General features: G+C 44.0%; 1 protein-coding gene across 10 annotated transcripts in view; it reads right to left on the bottom strand.

Annotated features, from left to right (window-relative positions):
- The window catches only part of RAD51B (RAD51 paralog B), a 708,971-nt gene that overhangs the window by 342,254 nt on the left and 348,392 nt on the right, over window positions 1–18,325 (bottom strand). The window lies entirely within an intron of this gene.

Genomic DNA, 18,325 nt, shown 5'->3' with positions numbered 1-18,325 from the left:
TCTGCTGGAGGCCATGGAGACAGATCGAATCAGGCTTCTCATCAATCTTTCTCTGCTGGCCAAACAAGAGCCAGCAGGCTAAACGGAAAGGGGCTGGATTCTTTTCGCTCCCTCAAGACACGCGTCTGTCCAGAGTGACGACCCACTGTGTGTTCCGGGGAGCTGAACGATTTCCTGGGCAAAGTTCAAGGATTTCACATTTGCCCCCCAAACCAAATACATGTGAAATGTTACGTCTGAATTCCACAGAGCCTTTGAAAAGGAGGGGCCTAGGCTGGCTCTTGTGGGCTTATCACAACCCCGAAGGCTTGGTGTAGCTCATTCACTTTGGCAGTTTTCCAGAGCAGCTGACAAACCGAAAATAAGCACACGGTTGTCCCCTCTCCTTAACACCCAGACACCCCCACCCCACCCCCCGACACACATACACACACACACACTCCCTGACAAACCACCACTCCTCACGGACACAGACGCAGGCGAGTAGACCCATTCCTCCAAGTAGCATGTAGGTGAACATCGCTGCCCCACTGCACAGAGTTTCAGATGGATCTTGCACGTGACTGGTTTGAGATGTCCAAGCTAATGCATCATTGGTCCAAGTCAGACTGTGTGATGAAAGCCCTATTCATAGGTGAGAGCAGGAATTCACCGTCTGGGGAATGAAGCTCAAGGTCAGAAATCTCCCTGGCGTGATGCCTGTGTCCACTTCCAGGCTCCCTCTGTGTCTCTGTCCTTTTTGCTAAGCAACAGGAAGAGATACGTGGGGGTGGCTTCTGCGGTACAACTGAGGCTGTATTGGCGGCACAACCCCTCCGTGCTTGGGAGCGCTTGTCAGAGAGCTGATTTGGGAGAAGGACGTAAGAAGCGTCGCACACCAGGAAAACACACTAATGCTATAAAATTGGAACTGTGGGCTCCAAGGAGGAACCTAGGTCCCCCAGGGAAGGCCCTCTGCCATGTGTTATCATTCATGCATCAGCTATCTGATCAGTCAGAGCTGGATGCCTGCGGGACATAGAACTTAGCGGCAGCTCCCATTCCCCCAGTGGTTGAGGGGAGAGCGGTCACCAGTTTGTAAAGCTTTTCAGTTATTACCACTTTCTTGGAAGCATTACATTTTTAGCCACCCCAGTTTGCTGGGACTCCCCCCTCCCGCCCCCCAGCTGGGGCTCCTCTAGATCACAATACAAGTGGGATTAAGGCCCCTTCAACCAAGACAGGGCCTGACTGGCCGAGAGAGGAGGGAGGAGAAAGGGAGGACAGAGGTCGTGGTTCTGCCTAGGTGTTTTCACCTTTCATCAGTCGCACATCTCGGCTCTTTTGTGTTAGGACAGCCTTTTACACCCCCTTTGAAGAGAATGCTCATGAGCCTTTCATACCACTGTCACTCATGTACCCAAATGTTAGAAGATTATTTTCTTTATGAAGTATGCCGATTAATTGCCAAGGCAACACCTGTGCATCCCCCCCCCTTTTTTTTTGCCATGGGAAGCATTCTAGGAAATCCATGTACAAGACTGCCTGGAGATCACCCACCCAGTGGCTTGGAATGCAGTGTGACCAAAGGCATTTCCAGAGAGCTCGCAGGACACAATGGCCATGCATGGGTGGATTTGCAGGATGGATTAGACAAACCAACCGCAACCTTTCCATCTTTTGTTTCGATCCCTTCCAGTAGATTGGCCTTGTTACCAATACTGATGCCAAGACTAGCAATTGCTCGCAACAAAGAATTGTTGTTAACCCCTACCCCCTGCTTCATTCACCCTAATTATTCTCCAACAATACAATGCCTTCAAAAAGCCTCCAACTGTCCAGCAGACACCATGGGCCAAGAGGAATCACTGCACACAAGCAGCTATCGATAAAAGACAATACTGAAGCAGCTTCTGTCTGGGTATTTTGCCCCATCTTCTCTGAGACAATGGGAAAGAGCTCAGGGAATAAAAAGGAAGTTCTGCCCTGCAGATCTTTTGTTTGTTTGCCAGTGCTGTGTCTGTTCCAAGTTCTTGGGCGTAGCCTTTACCACTCCCAAATACAGGAAAAAGCCTCCATTTCCTAGGAAATGCGGTTTCTATATTTTTGATGAATTCTTACTGAAGCCAAATTAGGACTTCAATGAGGATTCTGGTTCAGATTTTTTTTTTTTTTTCCCTTTCTGAGGCCAAATGCATCTCATGTACTGAGAGGCATGGGCCACTAGGCTAACTCACAATGATGTTTTAACAACACAAATAGTTCTTCTCATAACATTTTAGATGGCAGAGCAGAGCCCACCAACATATCAGCATTTTGGGGTTTTTTTTTTTTTTTTGGTTTCGTTTTGTTTTTGTTTTTTAAACAGATAACATGGGCAGACAGGGTAACTGAATAGCAAAGTAACAGACTAGGAACAGGCCATCATGAAAGGAAACCTATTTAAGAAACTGAAATTGATATAAGAATCCTGGAGGTTTCCGAACAGGGAAAAAATTAAGTCAGCAGAAAATTAAATGAGAGGAAGCCTCTGTTGATTGCAGCTCAACATATAATTAGATTGGGATGCACCCATGGTGATGAAATGCCGGCAGAAATAAAAGGTCATTTGTTTCCAATAGCCGATGCTGTCAGTCCCATGTTTAAGGAGAACAGACCAACACAGTAAGCCAGAATCTCAAAGCTATCCCAGGATAAAGGGGATTCATTATCGACTATTTGAGTCATCAAGTAGTGTGTGTCCATATGTAAATGGAACATGGGACCTGGAATGTGTTTAGTGTGTCAATTACTATACAGCAAGCAAAGCGATAAAAACCAAGGCTCCAAAAACCATGCTCACTTCAGAGCTATAAAGAAGTGAACAAAGGGAAACGAAATTCCCCAAAGAAGAAAATGACCAGATCAAAAAAAAAAAAAAAAAAAAAAAAATCAGCAAGCTCTAGACTTCAGAAAAAGAGAAAGTAACACCGACTGTGACCATTTAATGGTGATGTTGCTCAATACTTCTCACAAGCTAGATGACCTAACCCAAAGATGAACCCTTAAAAGTATGAAATGTGACATGATCTGAGGAAGCTGCTCTTTGCCTAAAGGTTTGCATGACGTACAGAAATTTATCATCGGAAAAAATGTCAACAATGCTTTACAGAAAAAAGAAACTTCAGTTTACCAGAACTTGGAAAAGTTAAAAAATGTGATCACCTTGAAGATATGTCACTAACTAGAAAATGGGCATGTTAATTCCAGGCAAGTTTTTGGTCCACTTCCAAAAATTATGATACTGTGTCAAAAGAAAGAAAGGGGGAGGGAGAGAGAGAAAGAAAGAAAAAAGTCATTGAATATCATATGTGAACCAAAGCAATGAATGATTTGAAGGCAAAAGTACTGATTTGCTTTAAAATTTCTGGTAAGGGGAGTTCCCGTCGTGGCTCAGGGGTTATTGAACCTGACTAGTATCCACGAGGATTGCAGGTTGGACCCCTGGCCTAGCTCAGTGGGTTAAGGATCCAGCATTGCTGTGAGCTGGGGTGTAGGTCCCAGATATGGCTTGGGCCCCATGTTGCTGTTGCTGTGGCTGTGGTGTAGGCTGGCAGCTATAGCTCCGATTTGACCCCCAGCCTGGGAACCTCCACATGTCAAGGGTGCAGCTCTGGAAAGAAAAAAGTATAAAATGTATGGTATAACACTACTACAGATAAAGTAGATAACAAGGACCTACTGTATAGCACAGTGAAATCTACTTAATATTCTGTAATAACCTATATGTGAAAAAAGAATGGATATATGTGTACATATAACTGATGCACTTTGCTGTACCCCTGAAGCTGATACTACACTGTCAGTCAACTACACTCCAATAAAATTTATAATAAAATAAAAGAGCTGGTATAAATTGCTCCAGCTTTTAGATATAAATAAATTCGGAAGACCACATCTTAAATTAATAGTAATACATAAGGTACACACTACAGTATTATCAGTAGTTGGAAGATATTAAAAGTCACTGTCCAAAGACCTCTTTAAGGAAGGACTCACTCTCTAGTCATGGGGAGTATGGTCAGCAAACAGCATCCAACATCAGCTCCTTCAGGTTCAGCCTCAGCTTTAGAGGTCCTCCTGGCCCGAGGTCATGCCATTCTAAGAGCAGGTCACATATCTTAACTAAGAGACATAGTGGGGGAGGGAGGGAGTATAAAGGCCACAGCTAGGTCTAGAGTAAACCTGACTTTTAATCGTAATGCTAGTTTATTGTCAGTCTAGAGGTTTTTTTTTTTTGGTGTTTTTGCCATTTCTAGGGCCACTCCCACAGTATATAGAGGTTCCCAGGCTAGGGGTCGAATCAGAGCTGTAGCCGCCGGCCTACACCACAGCCACAGCCATGCAGGATCTGAGCTACATCTGCGACCTACACCACAGTTCATGGCAACACCGGATCCTTAACCCACTGAGCGAGGACAGGGATAGAACCCGCAAACTCATGGTTCCTAGTCGGATTCGTTAACCACTGAGCCATGATGGGAACTCCAAGGATTTTTTTTTTTTTTTAATTCACTCTAAAACTTGCCATTGGGTTGGCTGAAGCTCTGTTGGATCTGTATCACAGATCAGTTCCTCCCTCTCCTCAATCCTGCCCCTTTCCCTTCCTTTAACAAGTGCTGATTCCCTACAACATCTTACACCCCCAAAGTCTATGGCAGTGTCTGCTTTTACAGAACCCAACCCGAGACAGCTGCTCAAAAATTCATCCATTCATTCAACACACAACACATATTTACTAAGGACCTATTATGTGCAAGTCCTGTTCTAGATACCAGGGATTTGGAGGTAAGTAAATCTCTACTCTTGCTGGGCTTCAGTTCTTCAGTTCATAAATACATGAACAAGTGAACATGTGATCAGTTCAGACAGCGATAAATATCCAGAAGAAAATAAAACAGGGTGATTGAGTGCATGGAGGGGGTGGGAAAGAGGACTGCTACATGAGCTGGGGAGTTGAGGGGAGTCTCTCCAGAAGAAGACTTTCTAGCCAAGACTTGAGTGATGAGACACACCAGTGAAGGTGATGAGACACACCAGTGAAGGTCAGGGTGAGAGCATTCTAGGCAGGTGTTTGGACTGCTGCAGGTGCAGGGGTCCTGAGGCAGAAACAAGTCTAGCACACTGAAGCGACAGCAGGAAGGCTGGTGCGGTAGAAGTTCAGTGTTATAAAGTCGGCGGAGAAGATGTGGACCCGTCCACAGTCTTCATCCCTGGACGCTTACTAACTCAAAAGATAGAACTGTCATATTTATCCGGTTAAGAGCACAGGTTTGGGGGCACACAACCTGGGTTCAAATCCTGGCTCTACTCATGACTAGCTGGGTGACCTTGAGCAAGTTACTAACCTCTCTGACCTACAGCTTACATGATAATGCACTGAAAACATCTTTCTCACTAAGGTTATCATGAGTATTAAGTGAGGTAATCTGAAGAGTGCTTATGTAGCACAGTGCCTAGCACCCAGGATGGGCTCCGTAAATTGCAGCTATTATTATTATTATTTTTAACCCCAGCAATTAGCACAGTTTCTAACATTCACCAGATACTCAGAAAGTATATATTAATGAAGTAAGGCCAAACCCTGATTGCATGTATACTCTGCTTTCCTCTTCCTCTGAACAGCAGAGGAAACTATCAAATTCGAACTGATAGGACAAAATTGTGACAAAGGGAGCTTCACCAGTTCAACAAAGACTTATTAAGTCCTAACATAAGAAGCACTGGACTTCCTACCTCCATGGGGCTTACAACTGAGAAGGGGAAACAAAAATGCTAAGATCTTCATTCTCCAGGCCACACATGACAAGTGCCATCCAAGCACAGATTATCCAGGGTTCAGAGTTTGGAGGCCACACCCAATCGCTCCCTAGTTAGGGTGGCTATGGAGGGTATCTTGAAGGGTGATGGGATTTTTGATGAGCAAAGATGAGAAAAGGAACTCATCCTAGGCAAACAGGATGGACTAAGCCAAGCGTAACATGAAGAAAGCAAATACCTCTTTAGGGAAGGATGCCTAGTCCAGACTGGCTGGGGGATGGGGGCTTATGCTGGGGACTAATAAGAGATGGGTCTGGAAAAGGCAGTGTGGACTAGTCTGGAAGGTCCTCAGATGCCAAGGTCCGGTGGGGGGAAGGGAAGCAGAGACGCTTCAGAGGCCAGGTATGGCCAGGCTGAGACAAAACTGACGGCCGGCTGTGTACAGGGTGGAACCCAAGCAGGGGGAGCCTGGGACCAGGGCAGACACCATCAAGTCACTTAATCCTGATAATAAGCCAACGAGCGAGCGTTGTCAGAAAGGGAGATGGAGGCAGTGTGTGCCCAAGGTCGTGCAGCTCGGAAGTTTTGGGAGTGGGGTCCAAATTCAGTCAATCGGACTCCAGAATTCATGAGGACAGAGAACTGAGTAGGTGACTCATGCAATGGTCTTTTGAATGGCAGGGGGAAAAAAAACACTTGGGCTGGCCTGCCTGGGGTGGGGTAGGGGAAGTGCAGGCAGAATTATAAGCTTTTTAAAAATAAAATCTGAGAACAAAAAGAGTTTAAGAGGAACTTATATTTATATGATTGAGCCAAAATGATGAAATGAAACAGTTTATTATGACATCATGACAGACAATTTAAAAAGAGCATAAACATGTTTTTCTCACAACAAAGGAAGAAAAGAGCTTTAAAAAAAAAAAAAAAGAGAAAAAGGAGGCCGTTTAATGCTAAGTTCGATCCTGAATAGCAGCTTACACTGAAGAATGTGCAATTTGGGTTTGTTAATGTACCAGAGCCACATTTTAAAAGAAAAGATGGCATAGAATAGGTCCTGGTGGGTACTGGAGTTAAAGCCATAATCACGTACAAAGAGCTACTGGCCAACACAACCAATGACAAACAGGCAAAGACAGCACGCTCAGCAGAAATGCTTTTCTCAGCAGACGAGTCACAGACGAACTGGGCTTTACACTTTAGTTCCATGAGACAATATATACAAAGCAACCAGCACAGTGCCTGAGGCCAAGCAGATGCTAGTTCTTTTCCTTTTCCTGCTCAGCTTCCCATCCTAGCCGACAAAAAAGATAAAGGAACCTTTCTTCCTCTAACAGCTTAAGTTGGAGAAATATAAAGTAGTTCTAGAAGTCTGCAGAAAGGAAAACATCGAGGCAAGTTTCTGTGGGTTTGAGTCGGGAGTTCCGGCATCACCTACGAGGGAGCTGGGATGGGGATGGGAACAGAGCCTGTTTCCTTGAGAAGAAAACGAAGCAGGGATATGAACGAATGCCAGGCCCCGTGCAAACAAGAGGCCGTTTGTACTCCGGACACTTTATCTTTACTCAACCAGTGACTCACCAGAAGGAACAAGTTTCCCTGCTTTAGTTAGAGAATAATCACCTTTTATCACCATATTCCTTCCTAGCACTGGATGAGTAAAGCACTTCTAGGGGAAGATTAGGTAAGTGAAAAGCATTGACTGTACCTGTGCTGGAGGAAGAGGCCACTGGATACGCCCATGAGCCTTCAGTCACCAAAGAAAGGCTTACGGTGCCTACCACCATCTTTTTTCTCTCCGTTCTCCCTGACAGGACAGGCCCCAGAAGTTCCTGTTTATTGTCTGTCCTTCCCTAAAGAGCTTGTGTATGGAAGTGCGGAGGTGAGGCTCTTAAAGGCTTCCAGATCCTGGGGTGAAAGGTGCTGTTTTAAGTCATCCCACTCATTACAGACGGAATAGGCCTGTGCTGTGGCTCTCAAGATACACAGGGGGGTCTGTTCTGAGATGAAGGAAGCTAAAGATCCGAGGCCGTCTTTATTATTGCAGCTATAACACCCCGGGTAATAAGGGTGCCCTATAAACACCGCTGCTGCTGATAAAGAGGGGCTGGGGGCTCCTGGACAATTTCAGTGTCACCCTTGGAGAAAAGATTTCTTGGCTCTACATGCCTATGCGGATGTGCTCATGGTCAGACTTGGGCCTTCTAGCTGGACCAGGTAAAGACTGAACCGTTGTGGACCAGAACAATGTGGCTAAAGAAGCCTTTTCACATCCAACCTAGGTTCTCTCACTTTGTTACTCAGATATTGCATGACGCTTGGGTGGCCACATTTTCTTAAGTAAAAACCTCGTCAGTATGTTTAAGGCCAAAATGGGAGAGGGAGCTTTGAAATGAGATTGTTGAAATATCTGACAGTTATATCAGATAACGCTGGGCAGAGAGGCCATGTGAAGTTCTCGGGACTGGTGATGATACAAAGGGGGCTCCAGAGTCTTAGAACTGCGTCAGTACCACTGGGGTGAGCTGATGGGACGGGTGGGTGGAGGTGAAAAAGAGAGGGAGAAGGGAGAAGGCAGTGAACAAAAGAAGAGAGTGATGAGTTGAAGAAAGAAAACACACCAAAGCCAGGCACCAGAGTCCTAGGACTTAGTGCAAAAAACAAAAACAAAACAAACAAACAAACAAAAGGAGTGGGAGGAGAAAGGACCGTGGAGAAGTACAGCTTCTTGGGGAAAGGGGGAACCCAAATCTGGAATAGGACCACTGCTTCTTCCCTTGGAAAGTCAGTGTCTTTGTCCCTTAGGGCTGCTTTAATGAAGTCCATCAACTAGGTGGCTTGTAACAGAAATGTATTTCTCAGAGTTCTGGAGGCTGGGAAGTCCAAGATCAGGTGCTAGTGTGGTCAGGGTCTGGTGAAGATCCTTTTCTCGTTGCATCCTCACCTGGTGGAAGGGGCAAGAGCTCTCTCTGGAGCCTCCTTGCCACAGGCACTAAACCCATCCATGCGAGCTCCACAGACCCTGATAATCCAGGGAAATGCTGCCATCTGTGATGTGGTCTGACTACGAGGATTGAGCCCAAGCTGAGAGTTCCAGTGATGAGGAAGGGTTCGCATGATCTATCAGCGACGTTTCCTTGTAAAAATTAATAAATCCTATTTTGTAAAAAGATTTAAAAAAAAAATCAAACCCACAATGAACTACCACCTCACAGCACCTGGGATGGCTATAAGATGGACAATAAAAAGTGCTGGTGAAGAGGTGGAGAAACTGAGGCCCTTAAACATGGATGGTAGAATGTAACATGGAAAACACTAGAAAACAATGTGGCAGTTCCTCAAAAAGTCAAAATATAGACTTCACCTAAGACCCAACGTTGCTCCTCCTATGCAGATTCGCAAGAGAAATGAAAGCATATATGCCCTTGCAAAAACTTGTATACAAATGTTCATTAGCACCATCATTTATGACTGCTAAAAAGTAGAACCAATGCAAAGCCACAGAGACAGACAGTAGATCAGTGATTGCTTGGGGCAGGGGAAGGAATAGGCAGTGACTGCCAATGGGTATTGAATTTCTTTGGGGAATGCAAAAGTTCTAAAATTTGATAGCGGCAATAGTTGCACAATCTTAAGACAAAAACATACTTCATTATACAACTTTAAATGGGTAAACCTCATGGTGAGTGAATTATATCTCAACAAAAATGCTAAAAATGTTTTCACAATATCATGCCAATTTGTAAGTTCTCTAAGTAATTTGCTGGTAGATGTCTACAAAGAAAAGCCTTCAGAGGCAGAGGCATGAAACACCTGAGTGAGGTGCTTCAAGTCTTAAATGAAGGGAGCAGCGGGGGAACCTTCGGAAATGGAAGAGGCACACCCACTCTAATGCAAGTAGCAGCCATGCGTGTCCAATCAACCGTCAACCTGCAAGAAGGCAGCCCAATGTTGCCAGATGTTCCAATTTTCAAGAGAAGTCAGAAGCTGGATTTTTTTTTTTCTTTAATGATGCTATCTCTCCATTTGTTCATATTGACGCTGAATTCATATTTTCTCAATGACATTATTGGAAGCGTTAAGTAAAATATGTCTGCGGGCCGGCAGAGCCCATGAGTGCCTTCTCGTGACCTTCGATCATCGGGTGCATCCTCCTTTGTTGTCAGCAAGCCTGACTGCATTTGAGGAGCTCAGAAGTCTTTATATATTAAGTAACCTCCACAACTTGGATCATTCAACCAGTTAACAAATATTTAGCACAGATCTCATGGGTGTGAGGTGCTGGAAGTTAGGGGCAGTGTGAAACAAGAGTATAAGTGCTGGCTGGTTTTTCATATATATATATATATATATATATATATATATATATATATATATATATAATTATCATCACAAACAGGAAGTCTGGCATTTGCGAGGCAGTTGGCTTCAGGAGCCTGCATGAGCCAGTTATGCACATGGCACTAAAACCAGGCTCCTAAGTCCGGGTACACTGCTCTTATCTTGTGATACTTAAAACTGGCTCTGGACTACTTGAATTGGTTTATTTTTTTTTCATTGCTTCAGTGAACAGCAGGAGGAAACAGGCGCTCGGTTTTTCAATGTGCTTATGAGCTTCAATTCAAGACGCAGTTCATTTTTCCAGAGTCAGAAGGGAATAGATACTTGAATCCAGGTGTTCTGTAGGCTGGAAGAGATTTAAATCCCCGAGTTGCCTCAAAAGCAGAAATGTTTTCCCCAATAATCTTCTTCTGAAGCAATATCCCAGGACAGGGAGTGTTGAGGCAGATGCACCTCTGCTCACATAATTGAAATAGCAGGTGAGTAAAAGGGGGAGGGGTCAGCTGATGTGATGAAGGGTCATACAGGTGTCCTTGAAAATGGGTGCAAACTGGAGAAGCAACATGTGTGCCTTCTCAGAGACTTAAGGGACAGATTGATACAATTAGCTCAGGGCTGCATACAAATGACACTCCTTTTGTGTAGATGTCTGCAAGTCTCTCTAGGGCCAGCAGTCACTTGGAATTCAGGTCAGCCAGGGAAAGCTGAGTGGGAACATGTGTTTCTGTGCCTCCAAGAACGACTCCCCAACTCCTTCCCAAAGAAGCACATGCAGATAATGGCCTAAAAGGGGTCAGTGTCCTGCTAGTGTTTGGCTGAGGCTTCCAACCTCATTTAAAAAAAAAAAAAAAAGAAGTTAGTCACGTGTAGGAAAATAACATAATCCAAAGTGTGTTCTGCCACAGAAACAACCAATATGGTTGCCAAACACCCAGGGAGAGATTCCTAAAAATCTACATAGCACGAACAGATTCCTGACCTACAATCTACACAGAATACACTCTCTACTGTCCTTGGCCCCCTTCCTCTTCAGCTTCATTTCTAATCATCTCCAAGTACTCACCTCTCACTGGCACCTTAATTTGAACTCAGCATGTCACAAAGGAACCTCGTCACTCCCCGAGGCTGGTCTTCCTCCTAATTTCTCATCGACAGCGTCATGCTTTTTCTGAGTCCCTAATCTGGGGCATCGTCTAAACACCCACATCTGTATCCAAGCAGTCACTGTCCGCCCATTTGACTTCCAAGGTGCCTCTCAAGTCTGCCCCTCACCTTTGCTCCTCCTACTCCCACTTTCCAGCTGGTCCCTTTTTGTGACCCTTTTCTCCCACCCCACACGACCCTCAGAATTCGCTTCCTGAAAACACAATCAAATGAGGTTATTCTTTCTTACAACTTCAGACGTGCTTACAGGGGAAGGCCTTAGTATGCTCCACAAGGTCCACCAGACTCTTAGCCCAACTTAACACACTTGAGCTCATCTTTTGCCACAACTCCATTTTTAAAACGTCTTCTACCTAAGCATGCTGTTGTTCCCTTTCCCACAAGCCATTCCCTCCATTGGTGATGCTCCTCCCACTTCTGTCCATCTGAGAAAGTTCTACCTATTCTTGAAGTTTCCACTCCAGTGTTTCCTTTGCAGAAACATTTGCTGTCGCTCCCATGCTTTCCCAAGTATTTCGCTCATGCCAATCACAAAGCACTAACACAACGCTGAACTGCCGTCAGAGGTGATGTCTTCTTCCCAAAGACGGGAACACTCAGGTCCTGGTAATTAGCAGTAAGTGTCCGTGAGCTGAATGACTAAACGCATCCCCAAAGCAAGAGAAGTGGACTTTCCAGGATAGCTAAGTGCGTCATGAATCTAAAACTAAACATTTCTTCTAAAATAAACTTCATGAGAAGGAATATCAGCCAGACAAAATAATGTCATCAATGTAAGTGGTCTTGGCTTAGACAACCAGAACTGACCTCTCAGTCTGTGAATGTGGTCTCTTAGGGCAACAACCAGTATGGTGCCTGACAAATAACAGCCCTGTATGAGTGGGTGCCGTTGTCACCAGAGGGTTCTATTCTGACCTTTAGTCCATCTAAATAAATAGAAAAATAAGCTGTCTACTAAGAGGCCTACAATACTTAACCTTACATTAAAAAAATCAAAATTCCCACTCACAGCCCCATTTCCTAACACAAGTGAACCCCCCACCCCCCCCACCCTATTTCAAATACATGAATGAGCTGATGGCCTAGGGCCATAGCCCGCATGCTGGCATCTGAGGACAGATACTTAAATGCTCTTGGCAGTATCTTCTAGGTTTTCCTATAGGCCAACATCAGGCCAATTTATCTGACCTCTTTGATCTGCACGGCTCCTCCAGGACCTAGAGCTATTTTCTAGAGGCCTGAATGAGTCAGAAGAAGAACATGATTAATCAACTTGGAAAGATTTGAAAGCTGGAAGAGAGCCATTCTGTGAGTAAAACCTCGGAGCTGTGGGGCTGCAGCCGTTGGAAAGTTAGGGGATTTCCACGGTTGAAGCCATGTGGCCGCCTGGCTATGGTCCCTGACCTTGCAATAAAGACAGAACAGACCTCGCCGGGTGATTTACCTCAGACAGGCTCCTATGGCTGCTGCCTTTGGCTGCTCGCTCTGACTTGACAAAACCAAAGTTATTTCCCCCTGAGCCTTAGGAACTGGCTCCGCAAATTCCCTCTGCTTTTTCTTCCCAATGGGTAGCATTCTCAGCCCCTTGGCTTCACTTTTATGTACAGAGAGGCTTATAATTAGAAGGGTATGTAAAGCATCTGGCCCAGGACTAGACAAACATTAGGTGGGTCTGCTCTTTCCCGGCACGCAAGGTGGATGGGACCCTATTGCTCTTCTTTTTTTGACAGCTGGGAAGCCCTCAATACCACTTGAAATCACTTTTCCTTAAGATGTGTATCACTTGCCACTGCTTCTCACTTGGGCGACTCACATTCTCCCAAATCTTTTATAGGGGACTGGATTCCTGAAGTGACATTTTTTTAAAGATGCTACTCTAACAGTGTCGGGCTTTTATTCCTTAAAGTCCTGCAGACACTGAGGCTGAGTAGGATAAATACATGTTCCCTGTTTGCTGTTTAATGTGTAATGTTTTATTGAGGCAAGAAAAGCGTCTCGAATCTCTGATCTGTCTCCACTGGTATGTCTCTACTTCCATTCTCTTGCCCTTCCACGTTTGGTACGCCCTTCCCTCTTTCTTCTTTCTTTCAGTCAAACACAGCAATCGCTTGGATTTTATTCCCATTTATTGCCATCTCTTTCCTGCTTCTGCTTTCTGTTCTATCACCGCACCCATAATAGGTTCTTTGTGTCTGCTGTCGAAAATGTGTCAGCAGGATCAGGATGTACTAATGCCTGACTGCTTGCTGGTCTCCTGTCCCCGTTTCTCTCTTTAATATCATCTGGTTTCCTTACGTAACTTCTCAGGACCTCGTCCATTAACTTAAGAAAGAAATTTAGGCGAAGGTGTTTAATTCTCTTCCCTATCAGAAAAATGAAAACTCCAAGTGTCTGCCCATTCAGCAAACTAACTGCCTGAATGCGGTCATACATCTTAGCTATACATGCAGACATATACATGTAAACTTTCACTGACAAAAGAGTTCTCATCCCTTGAGTCATGGTTCACAAGGCATTTGTTGAGCAATGCTAGCTGCTGCTTTTCACCGTGCTGGCATGGAGAGAGAGCCCTGGGGATTTTGCCTTTTGGCCCACAGATCAGTAAACACATTAGGGATTAACCGTGAAGTGATAAGAAGCTTGGGAGTAGGGCACTAGAACATTGATTTAGAGGAGGCGAAAAGAAAGGAATTTCAGGAAAAGGAATAGAAGTTATGAAATGGAAAAGAATTTTTAAAAGAATGTGTGTGTGTGTGTGTGTGTGTGTGTAACTGAATAGCTCTGCTGTACAGCAGAAATGAACACAACACTGTAAATCAACTATACTTCATTTAAAAAAAAAAAAAAAAAGCTATGAACTGTAAGACCAAATAGGGAAAAGAAAGGAGAGATGAAATAGAGTTAAGAGAAAAGAAGATTTAGAGAGAAAACACAAGACTAGATGAAGGAAGGCAGAGTGGTTCAGGAAAGAAAGAAAGCGGGCATAGAGCCATGAGAGCAGAAAAAGGTGGCCCACAGCTGGCCATCCACTTGAGAAAAAGCGCACGAAGGAACATACTTAGGAGTAAGTAAATACAGATGAGAAAACATTCCAAGTCAATGTGTCATCCGCATTTTAAAATCCCCTTTGTTATTATAATCTACTATCCACAATATGGCTTCTTGTTAGAAATCCCTCAGCCTATGGAAATAGAAATCTCTGTCTTGCTGATCCTTTTGAAGTGAGTTACTCTCATCAAAGCCCGCAAAGACTCAAATCCTGTGGATTGACACAACTCAAAAGTGAGACAATCGCTTAACCGGGAGGTTCTTGTGACAGTTTACTTCTAATAACTGGCCTTAATTTTGGCCTTCCAGAAGGGATGACGACAGTGATGATGGTGATTTTTATCACAAAGAATTTTTTAAAATTCATGTTGCTCCAGGCAACTACAATGACCAGTGATGCCCCTTGCTAATGACTGGTTTAAATTCTAAAAGTACGCTGGAGACAAAAGGACGTGACAATTACAGCTGAGCACTCCTGAGCTGGGACAAGCATCTGCAGGGCACATCCTAAGACGCAGAAACCCCTGCATGGCTGTTCATTTCTTGGGCTGTAAGCCTGAATCTTTTCCTCCCCTGCACAGATCTGTAGTGGACATCTGCTGCCTTTGAATCTCCCTTTCTTTTGGTAGAAATACCATGGTTTGGGAACTCTTGTGACCTTTGTTGTAGGCAGTGCTGGTGGGACTCTCATTCCAGGTGCAGGTGATTCCTGTAGGCAAGCACAGGCTTATAACCCAAGCCAGCCAATCAGATTCTCTCCTGGGACTCCGAATAATTAGCTGAACAATAAAGATGTAAAAAAATTCCTGGAATGGATTCATTCCAGAAGTAGTACTGTGAGGTATCTATTCGTTCCTGTTTCCTGGATTCCTAGAGTTGTCCTGCTCTGAAAATATATTCACTCTACTTTTCCTTCAATTCTATGACCCATTCCATATCCCTTCAAAACTTGGGGGTTTTTGTTTTTTTTTTTTTTCCTTTAAGGTAGCGAGAGTTAGCTTCTGTTAACATCAAAAACTCTCAACTAATACAACCCACATTATATTGAATCAAAAAGTCATCTGCATAAGACTGCCCTACAATTTGATGCTTTTTGTAGCCTCTCAACTGGCTACAGGCCTGCTCTCTGTGTCTACCCAGCTGAAAGAAGCGAACTTGTTCTGAAGAGCAGGGGCAGAATGCAGAGACTGGCTAGAGGTGAGTTGAGTTTCCTCAGCCTCGTCAAAAAGCTGAAATTTTAATAAGAGATGAAGCTATAGCCTGGCCCATGATGGCACCAGAAGCTGATCACGAACAATCATTCTATCAAACGTTAAGTCATTAATTTAGAGATGAGGCAATCCAGAAAGCTGTGGGGGATACAAAGATACAGAGGTACAACACGGTTCTGATCCTGGCTCCCAGCTGAAGACTTGTCTAACCAAAAAGGTCTAGCAAGCCCCACACTGGACCTGGGATACCTGCCCTGTTGGTTACCTTCCTGGAGACAGAGTGACTGACCAGCTGAAGAGGAAGCACTGTCCAGCATATGCCAAAGACCTTGTAAGAATGGAGCTGAGTCAAGGACTGGAGACTGGGGCCTAGTTACCCCAACACCCTGAAGACTGCCTTTTTTTTTTTTTTTTTTTTTTGCCATTTCTAGGGCCGTTCCCGCGGCATATGCAGACTCCCAGGCTAGGGGTCTAATTGGAGCTGTAGCTGTCAGCCACAGCCACGCAGGATCCGAGCCGCATCTGTAACTTACACCACAGTTCATGGCAACGCCAGATCCTTAACCCACTGAGCAAGGCCAGTGATCCAACCCGCAACCTCATGGTTCCTAGTCGGATTCGTTAACCACTGAGCCATGACGGGAACTCCCCCTGAAGACTGCTCTGTTCTGAAACTGTGAGCAGATGAACCCATATTTTATTGCAGCTGTCTACTCCCTGGGGTCATTCTTTCTCAGCCCACAATACATAAGACCTTGAAAATGGCAATTCCTGCCACAGTGGAGATGAGTAAGCCAGAGGCATCTTACATAATGTCATACTCTTACCTACTGAGAATTGTCCAGAAGTCTCAAGCATTATTTCATCATCTTGGTCCTTATCACATACTATTCCAAAATGCAATGCATTCCTCGTCTTATCTACAAAGGCCCCTCCAGGAAAGAATTTTATAAGAAACTCTAAATGCCAAGAATTCCATAGGTGGGCCAAGAATACAATTAGGCCAATAGTGACTAGGTTCTCTGGCTCCTGGCCATGAAAACATGTTAACTGGACCAGCATGACAGCTATAAGTTAATACAAAAGATTTCAATATATACAACTTAATGTAAGAGCAAATAATTACTTCTCAGATTTCTATAGGCATTTACTCACAAATGAACTTTCCAAAATATAAAGCTATGTCGCAGTCAACTCAGCTCATCAGCAAAAGATGTTATTAGCTGTTACGTGAAGAGTACATTTGGGGGCTTAGGAATAAGATTTTTGAAACATCGTTTGTAAGAATTTCTGTAGTGTTTTTAGAGAACATTAGATTTTCTTTCCAAATCTGCTAGTTTCTGGGATTCCAGAAGAGTTGCTAAAAAAAAAAAAAAAAAAAAAAAAAAAAAAAATTCATACCTTATTCCCACATTCACAGTCTACAGAAAGCTAAAAGCGGAGACTCAGAAAGGACCTTAGCAATCATTTAGATTAAATTCCATCATTTTGCAGAGGTCAAACTGGGTGTGTGGGCCAGTCAAGAAGTAGTTACTTGGAGTTCCCATTGTGGCTTGGTGGTAATGAACCTGACTAGTATCCATGAGCACGTGGGTTCAATCCTGGCCCCACTCTGTGGGTTAAGGATCCGGCATTGCCATGAGTCATGGTGTATGTCGCAGATATGGCTCAGATTCTGTGTTGCTGTGGCTATGGTGTAGGCCAGCAGCTGCAGCTCCCACTCAATCCCTAGCCTGGGAACTTCCATACGCCACCACGGGTGTGGCCCTAAAAAGACAAAAAAAAAAAAAAAAAAAGTTACTTGACAGAAGTCACAAGTTACACAACTGGTCAGGAGCTGGGCTAAGCCTAGAGCACAGATTATCTGACTCAAGTCCAGAGCTTGTTTTACTCTATCGAGCCCTTTAAGACAAAGCTACTACATTCTGATTCATTTATTCATCCCATTCAACACATGCTACACTAGGAGCTGTTATGTGTAGGCACAAAATGATAAATAGAATTAAGTTCTTAAAAAAAAAAAAAATCCAATCAAGTTGCTTTCTAAAAGTGCCTCTTAGTGTTTTAGTATATTTTCACACTGTGATAAAGGCAAGAGAATTGAGACAGAAGATGAAATAAGGTTGCACCATCCTGACAACAAGAAAGATTCAACATCGCTTAATCAGCATGCAAATTGTTTTGCCAGTAACAGGGAACATTTTCACTAAGCTAACAAGTAAGACCTAGGAACCATGTGACCTCTATTCCTGGCCCAGAGGTGAGACAGACTTACCTAGGATGGCAAGAAGGGAGCTGTGGTGAAACACATCAAACAAAAGGTTTGGGCTTTGGAGCTAAAGAGACATGGGTTTCAAAATTCCAGCTCTGCCACTTAATAATTTGTGACCTTTGATAAGTTACCCTCCCTGAGTCTCATTTTTTTCTTCTCTAAAATGTGCATATGGGGATAAAACCACTTACTGGTTACCATAAAAATTAGATATAATGTATGCAGATTATCATTTTGCTTAGTGCTGGCACAGAGTAGGCCCTTAATACACAATAATATCACTAATAATTAATCAGTAATGGCATAAAAATATGATCTGGAGAACAATTCTACAGGAATGAAACTAAACGTGTGAAGGGCCAGCAGATGTATTTCCGAATCTTTACGTAGCATGCCCACCATAGCGAAAGAAAATTTTCTCCAATTAAACATTAGAGTAGGGGTTGAATTTAGGTTGGTCCGACTACGGAACCTGAATACATGACCACTCTGTACACTGTCTCCAAAACGCAAT

The sequence above is a fragment of the Sus scrofa genome, chromosome 7 (genome assembly GCF_000003025.6).
Source record: "Sus scrofa isolate TJ Tabasco breed Duroc chromosome 7, Sscrofa11.1, whole genome shotgun sequence".
Lineage (NCBI taxonomy): Eukaryota > Metazoa > Chordata > Mammalia > Artiodactyla > Suidae > Sus > Sus scrofa.
Note: the sequence above shows the minus strand (reverse complement) of the source record. Positions and strands in the feature narration are given on the sequence as shown.